Genomic DNA, 17926 nt, shown 5'->3' with positions numbered 1-17926 from the left:
TTATTCCCTTTTTATTAATACTAATTTGATTTGTCCTTCATCCAAACCCTTTAAAATATTTTAGTATATTATAAAAAGGAAACATTTTACTTGAAAAATGAAAACCAGAGAATATAATTAATAGTCATACAATAGTAATGTTATTTTTTCTTTATAATTTACTTGATTTATTATACCAATGTTACATTTTGTTGTGCAAGCAATCTACCCACTCATTTATATCTCAGTCCTGGTTTATAAAAGAGTTTATTTCATGGTAAGGCAACAAGTGTTTCATTTAGATAAGTTTCATATACTGCTCCAAATCATCATTTAATTATGTTGTGAAAAATAAACACCCCAGAAAATTAGAAGTTCGTCAGACTGTACGTCTTACTAAAATGCCTAAACATAGTGTTTACAGATGATATTCCAATATAATTTTTCTCTTGCCTCTATCACACCTTAGCTATAGTAGATAAACAGAAATCTTTCCATTGCAGTAACTGTTTGATTTTTCCCAACATTCATCACTAGGTTAAACTATTTCTGCACAGGTTAAATGAAAAAAATAACAATCATATGGTCAAAACAACATCAGCTGCTAAATGCTTTGCTAACAACTATAAGGTATGATTTTATATTTCATTATTTTTCATAATACTAATTTGTTTGATTATGAGCAGCTGATCTCTATCTATTTATCTATGTTTATGTCATTTAAAAGCATCTGCCCACATTGATTCTCTAGCTGCATAAGCTCAACAAGCACTGCAGTATAACTATAATATTTTCAATTTTTATTCTATAAGCTTGTTTGCTGTCATGCTAACAAATACTACAGCATGTTCCAAAATCAAACTAAATGCAAAAGCATTTGTGCATATATATAATTAAAAGTCATGAACATTCTGTTAAGTATAACTTTACTTTAATTTTTGCTTTAAGGGCAACAATAGTTGAAAAATAACATGAAAATAAAACAAATTATAGCAAGTAATTTTTTTTAACTATAATTGCCCTTTAAAGTTCAACAATCTGGTAGTTTTTAGAGAAAATGTAATGTCTTGAAGGGCCCAATGATCTAAAGCTCTCTGTGAAATTATCTATGATGTCTTGCCAGTACGGTGAGGTCCTTAAACAATGTTTTATTTGAAAGTGGTTTATCTTTAGCTATGTAGGGTTTTGGATTTCAAGCAGAGGCACATAAATTGCAATACAATTTTCAAAAACAGCTCCCAAAAATGTTACATGTTTTCTCTTCACACTGGTGAGTGTTTGATCATGAGTTTCTAAGGGCTCCATGTACTAAACAGCATTGCTTTGTAGCCCTTGTGTGGCAGGTTCGCACATGTGAGCCTGCTTTATGCAACTTAAGAAGCAGCCTTAATCGGACTGCTGTTCTTACACACTACACCACTCTCATTTGACAGAGAGAAATTACCCTGAACACTTTTGCTCGGGGTGATTGACTGGCCCTTCTCTCACATGATTGGTCATGGAGAAGAAGGGGGTGGCATTACACCTACTAGAGTGGGGTATACACAAACTCAGCTTGTGGTTGCAAGCCTCACCTTTAATTACTTGATAGAACTGCACACACACACAGACATATATATATATATATATATATATATATATATATATATATATATTGCACATGTATTTTTAACGAGCTAAATTTAAATACATCTATTTCAAAACTCCTATGTCTAGTTTTAAATATCTTCTTCCTGGTTGCAAGCAATATTTTTGTGAAAAAAGTCCATTTTCTAATTCTGGGTCAGTGACTAAAATCTGTTCAGTCTTTTCCTTATATACCATTTACCTTATGTAAGTACTGATACTTACACCAGTCTTATGAAAAAAGGATATATTTATTAAATGGCAAAAAAGTTTGGCAAATTAATATGGTGGAGTTTTAAAAGGGGGATGGATTCCTTTTCAGATGTGTGCGTACAAAATGTTTGACTTTGAAACTGAGGAGAGTAGCAAGATAGTGGAATGATTCACGAGGAGCTATATATATATAAAGCCACTGAAGTATTTAATTATAAGTAGTATTTTAAAGACCATGCACCATTTAAATATTCCTCTTTTAAATTGCTTAAAGTGTATTTGTGGTTCCCAGAACCAAATATAATATTACAGATAAGTCCAAAATAATAATATATGATGTGCCAAACGAATCTTGTTCTGTTCAGATGCTTATACATCTTCCAATATAATCAAGCATGTTTAAAAAAAATGTCAGTTTATTTGAAATATTAATTACCAAGTCCTGTTGCTCTTTTGTTACTATCTGCAAAGTGCTATTGAGTCTACAGTTAGGTTTTTGCATCTTAAATGCTTCAGTGCATCTAACAATGTTAAATGTTAGGTCCCACTAATCTGTCCAATCTTCCATTTATATTACTACTAATGCAGGTTGTAACTGTAAAAATGACTTTCTCCTGCACACCTTAACACGAAGGCTTTTAGACTTATAGAGCCTGAATGATCAAAAAAGGCAAGAAAATCCTTATTTAAAATATGACAGCTCATGGATTAGGTCCGACAGACCACGCGGAATGCGGAGAGCAATACGCTCTCCATATTCAGCATTGCACCAGCAGCTCGGCCGCCAGCACGGGGGTGTCAATCAACCCGATCATACTCAATCGGGTTGAATTGTGGGCTATGATCGGGTTGAATCTAAGGGTTATGGAGCAGCGATCTTTAGACCGCTGCTTCATAACTGATGTTTCTGGCGAGCCTACAGGCTCACCAGAAACACGGGCCCTCAAGCTCCATTCAGAGCTTGATAAATGGTCCTCTTAATGATAGATGAGGGTATTAGTTGAGGGTATTAGTTAAAAGTAATAGTATACCCTTTTCCGAGCTACTGCGTAGCACTAGTATTTGCTTAAGAAGTAGGATTGTAAGAAAGTGTAGCTTAAAGTGACCTGTGGATGCATAAGGAAGCTGTGCTGATAACTAAGTAAAGCTCCTCCTAGCTATACCTCTTGCTGCTTCATTGGGTTTTTGGTTTATGAGGTTAACCTCCAAGAGGCAAGTGTAGCAATCTCTACCATACTCTACCAATTGATTAGCTGGCTGCTGACAATTAAGTTCTGCTGACTCAGTATCGTTTGATACCGAGTGCATAGAGTGATGGAGGGTGACATCACCATGGGGGAGTGTCACACAATGTACCACTCCTGTGCTACTTTAGCTACTTCATCAGGTAAGAGGCTTGCTGTATGGATTGTAGCCTGGGTGATGTCAAGGTGGAGTGGATCACTGTAGACCACTCTGCTTCCTTGGACTGCTGTAGCCAGTGGGGATTCTTCCAAGTGGGTGATGTATTGCGGTGTGTTACTTACCAGATCAACTCCCAGAACTAGGAGGCTGCTGGTAAGGTGATGGGGGATTGGAGTCTATTTTTGAAGGAGGATGTGCATGAACCTCTGATTAAATACTATACAGTGCTTTTGATAAATGCAGGGTGGGTCTCTGTCAGCTAGTCTGAGCTGAATTTAGCCAGATGGAAGTTCCTGTTCAGCTGCTTTGCACTGTACAAGCCAGAAGGTCTCCTAAGTTGGGAGGAACAGCCCCGTTTATCTTATACAAGTTGAATCACAGGGTAGAGGAGTTGCAGGCAGTCAGATGTCCAAGTAACAGGATTATATCTAGAAGCTCAGGGAAGAAGCATGATTGCTGTGATCAACACACTACTATAGATTACCAAGCACTGTGGAAATAGGGGCAGGTATTTTATGAGAACCTGAGTAGGAAAAATACCTCTCCCAAGAAGCGAATATAGAAATACTGGGGAGAAATGTAACTTCCTCTTTGCTCTATTTGGAGCAGAAAGAGAAAACCCAGTTACTGTATGAATAATAATTGCCCCAAAGGAGCTCTTATCACATAAAGGAACATCATACACATAAAACTCCACCATGAATAGATGTAAGTCTGCTAATAATTTGTCTGTAAAGTAATTGTTAGGGTAGTCTTGTCTAGTTTTGATTTGTAATCTAGAAGAACACCTACCTCCAAATCCCCTGTTCAGAAAGGAACCATGGTATCCTAAGTCTGCAACCAAAAATTAAATATTTCAAACATATTAGCCAAACTTCATATTATCATTTTTATTCAATATGTATATTTATTTATGTTTGTGCTTCTTCACTAGAAAATGTTCAGAAAACTCCAAACCACACATACATTATATAATACTTTAAATGTTATTGTTCACAGACAATTTAACTCATAACAACCAATATAACTAATAAAATGTTACATTTTTATATACTGATCTTACATAACCTAAAATATACTCAACTTTCATAACAATTATTTAATGTATGTGACATATGAACTTGTAAACAGCATGATTATGATTCATAACATTTGGTATTGAAAATGTTTTAGTTCTATTTATATTACAGATAAATGCAAACACTATGAACAAAATACTTTATTGATAATTTAAGTCTCCCTTTTCACCTTGGTCAAGTCATTTTCCTGAGAACAGGATGTTTATGTACATTATGTTAAAATAATATTGCAAATATGGTTTACTTAATGTCCTTTATTTTTTTCAATTAGTAGTCGTCAACGTTTGTTCTAGCAGATTAACATGCACTTTTGTATATAAAACAAATGTGTTGCTTTTGGAAAGGCTTTAGCAATTTGAGATTTCTTTTTTTCTTCCTTGTCATCTTTATATATCTATTGAACTACAGGTCATATTATATATGTTGGTGTAATCAGAAACCCAAATCAGAAACGCAAGATTCTGATTTGGGTTGACTGCAAAGGGCTCAGAGAGCTTCAATTAAATAAAATAAAATCACTATTAGGACAAATAGGAACAAGGATGCATCATAAACGTCACCAAAAAAGCAGACATCCACTGTCAAAACGTTAAGTCCTCTGAAACCAGAGAGCAAATGCAGCCAAATCTGCACTCAAGGTCAATTAGTCACACAGTCACAGGAAAGTTATTTTCGCTTGCAAGCTAATCCAGAGGTATACCTCTTGGGTCAGAAAAGACCATACAATCCACACGCCATTTCCCTTCTCTTTCCCGGACCGCACCAGTCGGATGGCGTGACGTGGAGTGTGGGAGTGGTAGATCTTTGCTCACACGTTCGTAATTGGTCTAAACTACAAAGTTGTCTCATAGGCTGTCAGCATTTGCAGCTGGTACATGTACGTTTTTAAAAACATTTATGCCTCCTCCAAAAGTGAAGTTACATAGACATTCGGCTTCTCCAGAGATGCACTCTTGCATATGCATGCCAACAGCGACTAGTTCAAAACAAGACCCACTTCACAGTAACACCGCTACAGGGTGTCACACAGGTGATTAGACAGTTCTCCCAAAGGGCTGCTACAACCTGGAAAGCCTTGTTAAATAAATATTTTGTTTTGGCAAATTAGTTTAGTTAAGTTTAAAAAAAAAAAAAAAATGTTTTGGCAAATTAGTTATGTTAAGTTAAATCATTTTTTCGGATCCATTCTTTATTCATATGCATTATTCTATTCTGAAGTTTAGAATAGAAAAATTGGTAAAAATAAAGAATGGATCCGAAAAAACGAAAGGATCCGAAAAAACATAACTAATATGCCGGCGAATGCCGAAACAAAATTATCTAAAACCGCTGCCACCACCCACATAGCCGACATTAAATAAAGCTATTAACACCTAAACTGCCATCCTCCCACATAGTCGGCACTAACTACAACTATTAGCCCCTAAACCGCCGCCCCCCCACATCACCAACACTACCTAAACCTATTAACCCCTAAACCGCAGTTCCCTGACATTGCTGACACTAACTAAATCATTAAATAAAGCTATTAACCCTCAAACCACAGTTCCCGACATCGCCGACACTAACTAAACCTATTAACCCCTAAACCACTGTTCCCAAACATTGCTGACACTAACTAAACCTATTAACCCCTCAACCGCAGTTCCCCGACATCGCAGACACTAACTAAAACACTAAATAAACCTATAAACCCCTAAACCGACGCCCCCCACATCTCCAACACTACCAAAACCTATTAACCCCTAAACTGCAGTTCCACGACATCGCTGATACTAACTAAATCACTAAAAATAGCTATTAACCCCCGACATTGCTGACACTAACTAAACCTATTAACCCCTAAACCGCCATTCCCAAGCATCGCTGACACTAACTAAAATATTAAATAAACCTATAAACCCCTAAACGGCCATTCCCAAATGTAGCCAACACTAAATAAAGTATTAACCCCTAAACCGCAGTTCCCCAACATCGCTGACACTAACTAAACCAGGTTTTTATTTTTATTAATGTTAAGTTTTATTAGTTTAAGTTTAGGTTTTATTTTTATTTCATAAGTAAGTTTGTATTTATTTTTAGTAAGTAGTTAGTAAATAGTTATATTGTTGCTAGCTTAGGTTTAATTTTTATTTCACAGGTAAGTTTGTATTTATTTTTAAATAGGTAGTTAGTTAATAATTGTAACTTTAATTTTATTTATGTTAAAGTTAGGGGGTGTTAGGTTTAGGGGTTATTAGTTTAATTTAGGTTGTTCCGATGTGGGGGCCTGCGGCTTAGGGGTTAATAGGTTTAGTTAGTGTTAGAGATGTTTGGGAATGGCCATTTAGGGGTTAATAGGTTTAGTTAGTTTTGGCGATGTTTGTGAACGGCAGTTTAGGGGTTTTTAGCTTTATTTAGTGTTTAAGTTAGTGTGGGCAATGTTGGGGAACTGCGGTTTAGGGGTTAATAGGTTTAGTTAGTGTTGGCGATGTTTGGGAACTGCGGGTTTAGGGGTTAATAGGTTTAGTTAGTGTCTGCAATGTCGGGTAACTACGGTTTAGGGGTTAATAGGTTTAGATAGTGTTGGCGATGTTGGGGAATTGTGGTTTACGGGTTAATAGCTTTATTTAGTGATTTAGTTAGTTTCGGCGGTGTCGGGGAACTGCGGTTTAGATTAGAACAATGAAAATTTCCGAATATGAATAATGGAGCTAAAAATTCGGAAATTGATTTATTCATTTTCAGGAATTTTTCAGGATTTTAGTTTTGGTGTGGATTCGGAAATTCAGCCGAAATGAAACGCACATGTCTAATAACCATCTCTCACTAGCGTTTAGGGTAACACACAAGTACCAACATTCATTTCACCCCCACTTTAGATATGTGTTTCAGGGGCTTCATCAGGGCATATTCTGTTCACTAGAACCTCCTCTTTTATAGCACCTGTTCAGGCTCAGGTGATTCATTTCCTTTCTCTTAAGGGGGACTTCACCACCTTAAAAAGTTTAACACTAAACACTGCCCATAATTCAAACAGTAAGTTTAAACATACAATATAAACATGATTACTTATACCTCTGCATATTTGTAATTTCATTTCTCAATTATATTTTACTTCATTCGAATGGCGTCCACTTTGAAAAATTGATAATACATATTTTAGATAAGATACATTTTTTATATACATTTTTGTACAGCAAATCACAGGAACAGGTTTGTTTGATAGATATTTTGTAACAAAGAGTCACAGAAAACAATAATATTCCAACTTATCATTTAGCCCAAATGGAATTCTAGTCCCCAGCCTAAAAATCTACTTGGCTTCTTTTTGGAGTAGAACTCTGTTGTTGTTATCACCTCCTCTTCCAGAGGAAATACCATTGTCAATAACCACAAACTTCAGAGAATGTGCATCACTATTATGTGCTTGAGCGAAGTGTCTCGCCAGATTAGTGTCCCTTGATTTGGTGATATCGTTCCTGTTTTCCTGTACACAGTCCTTTATAGCTCTTTTCATTTTGCAAACGTAAAACACCGGACAGGAACACCGTAGGAGCTATATAACCGAATCTAAGTTGCAGTTAAAAAAGAACCTTATAGGACCCCTCTTTGTGCCCTAGCTATAGACCAATTTCCCTCATAAATACAGACATTAAAATTTACTAAAAAATTCTAGCCAATAGAATTGCTGTTTTGCTCCCTAACCTGATCAATGAGGACCAGCTAGGCTTCCTTCCCAGTAGGGAGGGACCCGACAACACCAGGCATATTCTTAACATTGCGTTAGAGGCAACTAGACTGAACAAACCCTTCTCGATCCTGTCACTCGATGCAGAGAAGGCCTTTGATAGGGTCCACTGGGAATATCTGTGGGAGGTCTTAGAGGTGTTTAGATTTCTAAAGGAGATTAACTCCCATATCCAGGTGCTTTATTCTTCCCCTTCGGCGAGGGTCTGGGGTTCTGTTCAGCCCCCTTCTCCCTGTCCAATGGCACTCGTCAGGAATGCCCTCTATCCCCCCTTCTGTTTGCTTTGGCCATAGAGCCTCTCGCTGCGTTAGTCCGATGTGAGACTTCCATAATAGTTATTACCCTGCAGGGATCTTCCCATAAAATTGTGTTGTTTGTGGACGATATCTCAATATTTTAATCTTCACCCAAGGATACTATCCCTCCCTTACTGTCCATGCTGAAACTTTTTGGGGAAATGTCATATTGCAAACTAAACCCCACAAAAACGGAACTGTACTCCTGGGGACTCCCCCTAGACTACATACTAGATTTAGTGAAGACACACAACTTTAGGTGGAAGAAGGACAATATCAAACACTTAGGGATCTACATTTCAAATAATATTACCCAACTAATTCATGACAACTATGACCAATTATTCTCTGAGCTATGGTTCCTGGTATCCAAGAGGAACCTTTAGGCCTTATCATGGTTGGGCAGGATTACTGCTCTTAAGATGTCATTCCTTCCAAAATTAACGTACCTTTTTAGGTGCCTACCAGTTCATCTTCCTAGACTTTTGTTAATGCAATTTCAGAGTGGGTTCCCCAGATATATTTGGCGGGGTAAACCAGCCAGAGTGGCCCATAAGGTTTTGCAGTTTCCTAAATCATACGGGGGTATTGCCTCACCCTCAATTATTAGATATTATAAAGCCACAATATTAACCCAAATATATCGCAATGGGGAATCGCTAAGCCTACTAGTAAATGGAGTGCCTTGGAGCAGGCGTCTCTGACCAACCGTGTATATCTTCTGGACCTAATTTGGATCTCCCCTCACTGCCGCCGACAGCTCAATATCAATAAAAAAATCATCCTGGAGTGCTTACTCACCTGGGACAAACTTAGGCATTACCCTGGGGTAGCTCCACATCCATCCCCTATTCATTCTATCACAAGTTTACTGCTGGGTCTTCCAGATTCTCACCCTAATACCTGGACTAACCTAGGGATTATGCAGTTTAGAGATTTAGTGTGCCTTAACTCCCAGAATCAACTTCTCTCCCTGGCCCAGTTAGTGGGCTCTCAGGCTTTCCCCCCGGATTACAGTTTTAATTCACCAGATTCAAAAGCATACTCAGAGCCTGGGGTTTCTCCCCGTCGGTTCCCCGCCCCTCGACCCCCTGGGAAGCCAGGTGGCAAGGAGGTAGAAGATTGCATAGGCCTATGTCTCAACACTACTTGATAATGGAAGGGGTGCTCCCCATGGATAAGGCTGCACATCAGAGCTTCTTATGTATTAACCTGTTTACTGCCACTAAGCTAGCCATTGCCAGAAGTTGGAAAAAAGACAAACCTCCAAGCATGGTTCCATCTTAGACATCATGGCCTACATTAACTTAATGGAGAATCACATCTTCTTCACTCTCAACAAAATAGACCTATACAGACTCATATGGGAAGATTAGGTGTTTATATCCCGGCCCTGCTGCCAAACTTCTATCTCTATGTAACACATATAGCTCTTTTCCCTTTTTTTATTATTTTTCCATTCCTGGACCACCCTCCAGGGCCCGCCTCCCCTCCCCTCCCTTCCCTCCCCCTCTTTTACTTCTTTTCTCCCTTCTTTGCCCCTCTTCCTTCCCCCCCCTCCCACACTTAGAGTTTATATGCAACTTGGTGTTATTTCACTATGATAATTTCGGCCTATATGAAGGCTATGTTAGAACACTTTGTAAGTGTCTTTCTGTACTGACTTATTTTTTGTACCAATAAAGCTCTTTGAAAAAAATTTTTTTAAATATGAGAGAACGAAAATAAAAACAAGTGTCTATATGTTCTTACTTATGTGTATTACAGATCGTAATAAATAGTATAAATAAAAAAAAAGAACCTTATATCATATACTTTCAAACCATCAACAGAAAATGTCTTAGTGCTTGCCATATGTGTGCAATATACGCAGTGGCCACATGGAAAGCTGCCTTTTATTCCTTTATTTTTACATAACCAATCAAAATCTTAGTGCCCTCTAATAAATTGGCTTTTAACCAATCTATCCTTTAGACTCTGAGCTTTCTTTGCCACCATCAGTGTTCCCTCTCCTGCTACCTCTTTAACCTTCTCATCCATGGTTAAGAGATGCCAATTTTTTTCATTGCAAACCGTACATTTGTTATTAAAGGTTGATATAAATCTTATCTGACCCTGGTTGGCATTTACTTTTTCTTTCTACAGGACATCTTCCCTAGGGATATTCCCTGCTCTCCAAAAGGCTCTTTTTAGGAAACGTTCCTTCATCATCGAGGCATGATAATCAAACTTCGATAATGAGGAACAGTTCCTCCTCAATCGCAAAAATTGGCCATATGGAATTCCTCCTTTCAGGTGCTCTGGATGGCCACTTTCTGCATGTAAAATGCTATTAGTTGAATTTTGTTTTCTGACATTTTCTGTTACTATCACCTAACTTTCCTATTTGACTGTCAAATCTAGAAATGCCAGTTCCTTCTCAGTTTCAAAAGTCAAAAATATGATCCTATTGTTTTTATTTAGAATGGAGACAAAATCTTTAAATTAATCAGTTGTACCATCCCAAAAAACAAAACATTCTCCACATATCAAACCCACATTTGTACCTCTTTGTCAGTTATGTCACCATAGGTTTCAAAAATATCAAACAGCTTCAGAGCCCCTAGATGCAGGCAGGCATAGGTTGGTGCACATACTGCCCCCATAGCTGTACCTCTCAGTTGTCGGTATACCCTACCATCAAACGAGAACACATTATTCTCTAGGATAAATTTCAATAAGGACAATACAAAATTTGTATGTTCTTTATACTCTGGGCCTCTAGTATCCAGAAAACTTTTTGTTTATTTAATTTTTAAAGGGAAGCACTGGACTTATAAAATAAGTAGTATTAACTCCTCTTTACTTCTCTCATATATTTTTTATTTTCATATAACGATATTATTGGAGGAATATATTGTCCTTTTCTGGAGATTAGAGGAGACTACTGTAGTAATCTTAAACATTTTGCCTTGAAAGATAATATTTACTGCCAATCAGGCTTTGGTATCAGAAAGCTTATAGTATGGCATTCATTTTGTCTGATGACCTCTGGGAGGCAAAATTGAAAGACTCCCTGGAAAATGATAATGAATGGAATGTGAAAAATTATGAGGGGTTGAATGTGTTTAGTGCCTTTAGAAAATATAGGTACTACCTTAATAGACAGTTAAAGCTCAAAGCAGAAAACACAAGTTTAGCTAATTACATTGTGAAAAAAACTGTGCCGGGGGGCTTGAGATTGTTGCTTGACCCAGGTGCAAATATAAGGGAGGATGAGGAGGGGGACTGAGAAACTCTCCTCATGTTCCTTGGATTTGAGGGATATGATGGTGAAGAGAAACAATAAGAGATTTGAAAAGGTTAAAAAGAGGCAGAAACAGCTTTGGATAAGGTTAATAAATTTGAAAATTACCCAAATTGTTAGACTGAGAATAGAAATTAAATCTAGGAAATGCAGGAAACTTAGAAGGGATCAGGATGATTACAAAAACAATAGAGTATAAGTTTATAAATCTCAGAAGGGGTTGTTTGACTCAGGGACTGAAGCATCTGACTCTGAAGCAAGGTTGCCCAAAAAAAATCTCCTCTGGTATGGGCCCAAAAGGAGGAGAAGGAGAGGGGGGAAAAGGAAAAGAGCACTTTAGGTTACCAATGAATGAAAGAGGATATCAAACAAGGCAAATGAAAGGGAGAGGGGAACAATATAGTCAGAGCAATGGGAGCTCCCGGGGGAGGGGAGCTTGCAGGGGCTATTAGTAAACGCCAAGCATGAGGAATTACAAGTTGTAAACTTATCCTCTTTCCCACCAAACCTGGCAAATTTAGATCTCCTAAAGAAAGGCCTCTCTTTCTGTCCGACTGCAAACTTAGACAAGTTTGAAGCAATCAAAGATCTTCATTTGTTTCCAAGAAAAGTTGTCTTATCCTAAGTAATGAAACAATCAAATAAATCCCCCCAAAATTTAATGGGACAGTCAAGTCCAAAAAAAACTTTCATGATTTAAATAGGAAATGTAATTTTAAACAACTTTCCAATTTACTTTTATCAGCAGTTTTGCTTTGTTCTCTTGGTATTCTTAGTTGAAAGCTAAACTTAGGAGGTTCATATGCTAATTTCTTAGACCTTTAAGACTGACTCTAATCTGAATGTATTTTGACCACTAGAGGGCATTAGTTCATGTGTTTCATATAGATAACATTAAGCTCATGCACGTGAAGTTACCCTGGAGTGAGCACTGATTTGCTAAAATGTCTGTCAAAATAACTGAAATAAGGGGGCAGTTTGCAGAAGCATAGATACAAGTTAATCACAGAGGTAAAAAGTGTATTTCTATAACAGTGTTGGTTATGCAAAACTGCGGAATGGGTAATAAAGGGATTATCTTTCTTTTTAAGCAAAAAAATTCTGGTGTTGACTGTCCCTTTAAACTTAGAAGATGAAGCAGCTATATGTGTTCTGGAGTCTCTTCTTGCTGAGTGTGAGCAAGGAGAAATACTGGGGTAGAAAAGAATGAGAGAACACCTGCCCAAGCGCGTTTTTGGGGAAAAGTACCCAAATTAACAAATGCCTAGATTACGAGTTCTGCGTTTGCTTTAAAAGGCAGCGTTAAGGGGTCCTAACACTGCTTTTTAACTCCCGTTGGTATTACGAGTATGGCAGGTACAGGTGTACCGCTCACTTTTTTTCTGCGACTTTTCCATACCGCAAATCCCCTTACGTCAATTGCGTATCCTATCTTTTTAATGGGATTTGCCTAACGCTGGTATTACAAGTCTTGGAGAAAGTGAGCGGTACAGCCTCTACCTCTAAGACCAAGCTAAGAGTTTTATGGGCTAACGCCGGAACATAAAGCTCTTAACTAAAGTGCTAAAAAGTGCACTAACACCCATAAACTACCTATGAACCCCTAAACCAAGGCCCCTCACATTGTAAACACTATAATAAAATTATTTAACCCCTAATCTGCCAACCGGACATCGCTGCCACTATAATAAATGTATTAACCCCTAAACCGCCGCACTCCCGCCTCACAAACACTATACATTTTATAAACCCCTAATCTTCCGTCCCTAACATTGCCGCCACCTACCTACAATTATTAACCCCTAATCTCCCACCCCCAACGTCGCCGCTACTATAATAAAGTTATTAACCCCTAAACCTAAGTCTAACCCTAACCCTAATACCCCCCTAAATTAAATATAATTTAAATAAATCTAAATAAAATTACTATAATTAAATAAATTAATCCTATTTAAAACTAAATACCTATAAAATAAACACTAATATAGCTACAATATAACTATTAGTTACATTGTAGCTATTTTAGGATTTATTTTTATTTTACAGGCAACTTTGTAGTTATTTTAACTAGGTACAATAGCTATTAAATAGTTAATAACTATTTAATAGCTACCTAGTTAAAATAATTACAAAATTACCTGTAAAATAAATCCTAACCTAAGTTACAAATACACCTAACACTACACTATCAATAAATTAAATAAATAAATGAACTACAATTATCTAAAATAAAATACAATTAAATAAACTAAACTATATTACAAAAACAAACAAACACTAAATTACAAAAAAATAAAAAAAATTACACCTAAACTAAACTATATTACAAAAAACAAACACTAAATTACAAAAAATAAAAAAAAATTACAAGAAGTTTAATCTAATTATACCTAATCTAAGCCCCCTAATAAAATAAAAAAGCCCCCCAAAATAATAAAATTCCCTATCCTAAACTAAATTACAAAGTAGTCAGCTCTTTTACCAGCCCTTAAAAGGGCTTTTTGCGGGGTATTGCCCCAAAGTAATCAGCTCTTTTACCTGTAAAAAAAAGAAATACAATACCCCCCAACATTACAACCCACCACCCACACACCCTACTCTAAAACCCACCTGATCCGCCCTTAAAAAAACCTAACACTACCCCATTGAAGATCACCTTACCTTGAGCCGTGTTCACCCAGCCGGGCACCGATGGGGCAGAGGAGGACATCCGGACCGGCAGACATCTTCATCCAGGCGGCACCTTCTATCTTCATCCTTCCGGAGCGGAGCCATCTTCTATCCAGCCAACCCGGAGCCATCCTCTTCAATCGAAGTCCTAACGCAGAATGAAGGTTCCTTTAAATGGCATCATCCAAGATTGCGTCCCTCGAATTCCAATTGGCTGATAGGATTCTATCAGCCAATCGGAATTAAGGTAGGAAAAATCTGATTGGTTGATTTAATCAGCCAATCAGGAAGGATGAAGATAGAAGATGCCGCCTGGATGAAGATGTCTGCCAGTCCGGATGTCCTCTTCTGTCCCATCGGTGCCCGGCTGGGTGAACACGGCTCAAGGTAGGGTGATCTTCAATTGGGTAGTGTTAGGTTTTTTTAAGGGGGGATCAGGTGGGTTTTAAAGTAGGGGTGTGTGGGTGGTGGGTTGTAATGTTGGGGGGGTATTGTATTTCTTTTTTTTACAGGTAAAAGAGCTGATTACTTTGGGGCAATGCACTGCAAAAAGCCATTTTAAATGGCTGATAAAAGAGCTGTTTACTTTGTAATTTAGTTTAGGATAGGGAATTTTATTATTTTGGGGGGCTTTTTTATTTTATTAGGGGGCTTAGATTAGGTATAATTAGATTAAACTTCTTGTAATTTTTTTTTATTTTTTGTAATTTAGTGTTTGTTTTTTGTAATATAGTTTAGTTTATTTAATTGTATTTTATTTTAGATAATTGTAGTTAATTTATTTAATTAATTTATTGATAGTGTAGTGTTAGGTGTATTTGTAACTTAGGTTAGGATTTATTTTACAGGTAATTTTGTAATTATTTTAATTAGGTAGCTATTAAATAGTTATTAACTATTTAATAGCTATTGTACCTAGTTAAAATAAATACAAAGTTGCCCCGCAAAAAGCCCTTTTAAGGGCTGGTAAAAGAGCTGATTACTTTGGGGCAATGCCCCGCAAAAGGCCCTTTTAAGGGCTATTTGTAATTTAGTGTAGGGTAGGGAATTTTATTATTTTGGGGGGCTTTTTTTATTTTATTAGGGGGATTAGATTAAGTGTAATTAGTTTAAAATGTAATTTCTTTTTTTTCTGTAATTTAATGTTTTTTTTCTCGTAATTTAGTTTATTTAATTGAATTGTATTTAATTGTAGGTAGTTTAGGTAATTAATTTAATTATAGAGTAGTGTTAGGTGTAATTGTAACTTAGGTTAGGGTTTATTTTACAGGTATATTTGTATTTATTTTAATAACTATTTAATAACTATTGTGCCTAGTTAAAATAAAAATAAATCCTAAAATAGCTACAATGTAACTAATAGTTATATGGTAGTTATATTAGGGTTTATTTTAGAGGTATTTAGCTTTAAATAGGATTCATTTATTTAATTATAGTAATTTCATTTAGATTTATTTAAATTATATTTAATTTAGGGGGGTGTTAGGGTTAGACTTAGGTTTAGGGGTTAATAACTTTATTATAGTAGCGGCGACGTTGAGGGTGGGAGATTAGGGGTTAATAATTGTAGGTAGGGTGGCGGCGACATTGGGGGTGGCAGATTAGGGGTTAATAAATGTAATATAGGTGTCGGTGATGTTAGGGGCAGCAGATTAGGGGTTCATAGGGATGATGTAGGTGGCAGCGGTCTCTGGAGCGGCAGATTAGGGGTTAATAGTATAATGCAGGTGGCGACGATGTTGGGGGCAGCAGATTAGAGGTTAATAAGTGTAAGGTTAGGGGTGTTTAGACTCGGGGTTCATGTTAGGGTGTTAGGTGTAGACTTAGAAAGTGTTTCCCCATAGGAAACAATGGGGCTGCGTTAGGAGCTGAACGCTGCTTTTTTGCAGGTGTTAGGTTTTTTTTCAGCCAGCTCAGCCCCATTGTATCCTATGGGGAAATCGTGCACGAGCACGTTTTTCCAGCTTACCACTACCGTAAGCAACGCTGGTGTTACAGGTAGAAGTGGCGCTAAATTTGCTCAACGCTCACTTTTCTGAGGCTAACGCAGCCATTCAGAAAACTTGTAATACCAGCGTTGTTTAAAGTGAGCGCTGGAAAAAAAGGAGCGTTAGCTCCGTAAGTTTTTACCAAAAAAAAATTGTAATCTAGCCGAAAGGAAAGCCTGGAGTTTCTAAATATGCCTATATCACAAGAGGAAATAAGACAAACTATAAAAGCAACTGCAGCTTATAAAGCACCTTGCCCGACCAGACACCAATTGAACTTTATAAAATAATAGCAGAGGAGATAATACCAACACTAGAAACATTATTTAATACAATCTTTATACAAGGTAAATTATATACAAATTATTTTACTGCATCAACTATTTCTCTGATATTAAAAAATATAAAAATCTTGAGGATTTAAGCACTTATAGACTGATCTCATTACTTAATAACGATTATAAACGGCTTACAAGTATTATTACACAAAGACTTAAAAAAGTGATGGGTTCGTTAATACAAAGGGATCAGGTGGGTTTTATGCTGGCAAGAATTTCAACAATGAATTTGAGGAAATTGCAGTTAATCATTGACTATTATTGACAAAAAATGAAGGAAGAGAGCATTAGCTAAAATTGATATCGCTATTATAACAATAGACTCTGAAAAAGCATTTGATATGATTACATGGGACCATCTTTTTACAGCAATTCAGAAATGTGGGATTACCGGAAATTTCCTCGAATTTACTCAGATCATTTATAAAAACCCAAATGCAAATATCTTAATAAATGGAAATATTTCCCCTAATTTTTTGTTACAGAAAGGTACGAGGCAGGGTGACCCTCTGTCCCCATACTTATTTAACTTAGCAGTTGGACAACTTGCCATTTATCTAAGGAAAGAGTTAGAGGGCATCTGGTTAGGGAAAAGGAAAATAACGCTATTATTATATGCAGATGATCTGTTAATTTTTATAAAAGACTCAAAAAGAAATATACCTACCTTAATCCAAATATTAGAAGGCTTTAGCTCTTTTTCAGGCTATAAAGTAAATATTGCAAAGTATAAATTTTTTTGATCATAAAAATAGAAATAGTTTTAAAAACTGTCCATTTAAAGAAACAAGGGGGGAATTTAAATATATGGGATTAAATTTGCTAAGAGCCCTAATGACTGGTATGATCTAAATCACCCGGACATATTTGGAAAGATATTCAATGATTTCTCCAATTGGTCTAAATTTCCCTTATCCCTGTCAGGCAAAGTCAACCTGATCAAAATGGTTTCATTCCCTAAGGTGCTATATTTTTTACAAAGCTTACCATTATTCATTAAATGTAGAGATTTAGCAGAATTTAAGCAAACATGTGTGAATTGTTTATGGGGTAAAAACGGAGGGTGCTAGCCCTTTAAAAAAATGATGAATTTTAGGAAAGAAGGAGGTATGTCTTTTCCAGATTTAGAATTATAAAATGTAGTATGTATGGGGAAAATTGTGATGGACTGGCTGACAGACACGGAATACTATACAATTTTAGGGCTAGAAGAGCAAATAGTTAACCCTTACACACTTAAAGGCTTAATACATTGTAAGGGGAAGCTACCATCAGGAGTAGAAAAGATGATTACTATTAAAAATGTGATAGAAGCCT

The sequence above is a fragment of the Bombina bombina genome, chromosome 2 (genome assembly GCF_027579735.1).
Source record: "Bombina bombina isolate aBomBom1 chromosome 2, aBomBom1.pri, whole genome shotgun sequence".
In the NCBI taxonomy this organism is placed as follows: domain Eukaryota; kingdom Metazoa; phylum Chordata; class Amphibia; order Anura; family Bombinatoridae; genus Bombina; species Bombina bombina.
The sequence above is the reverse complement of the archived record's forward strand: the minus strand, read 5'-3'. Positions refer to the sequence as shown.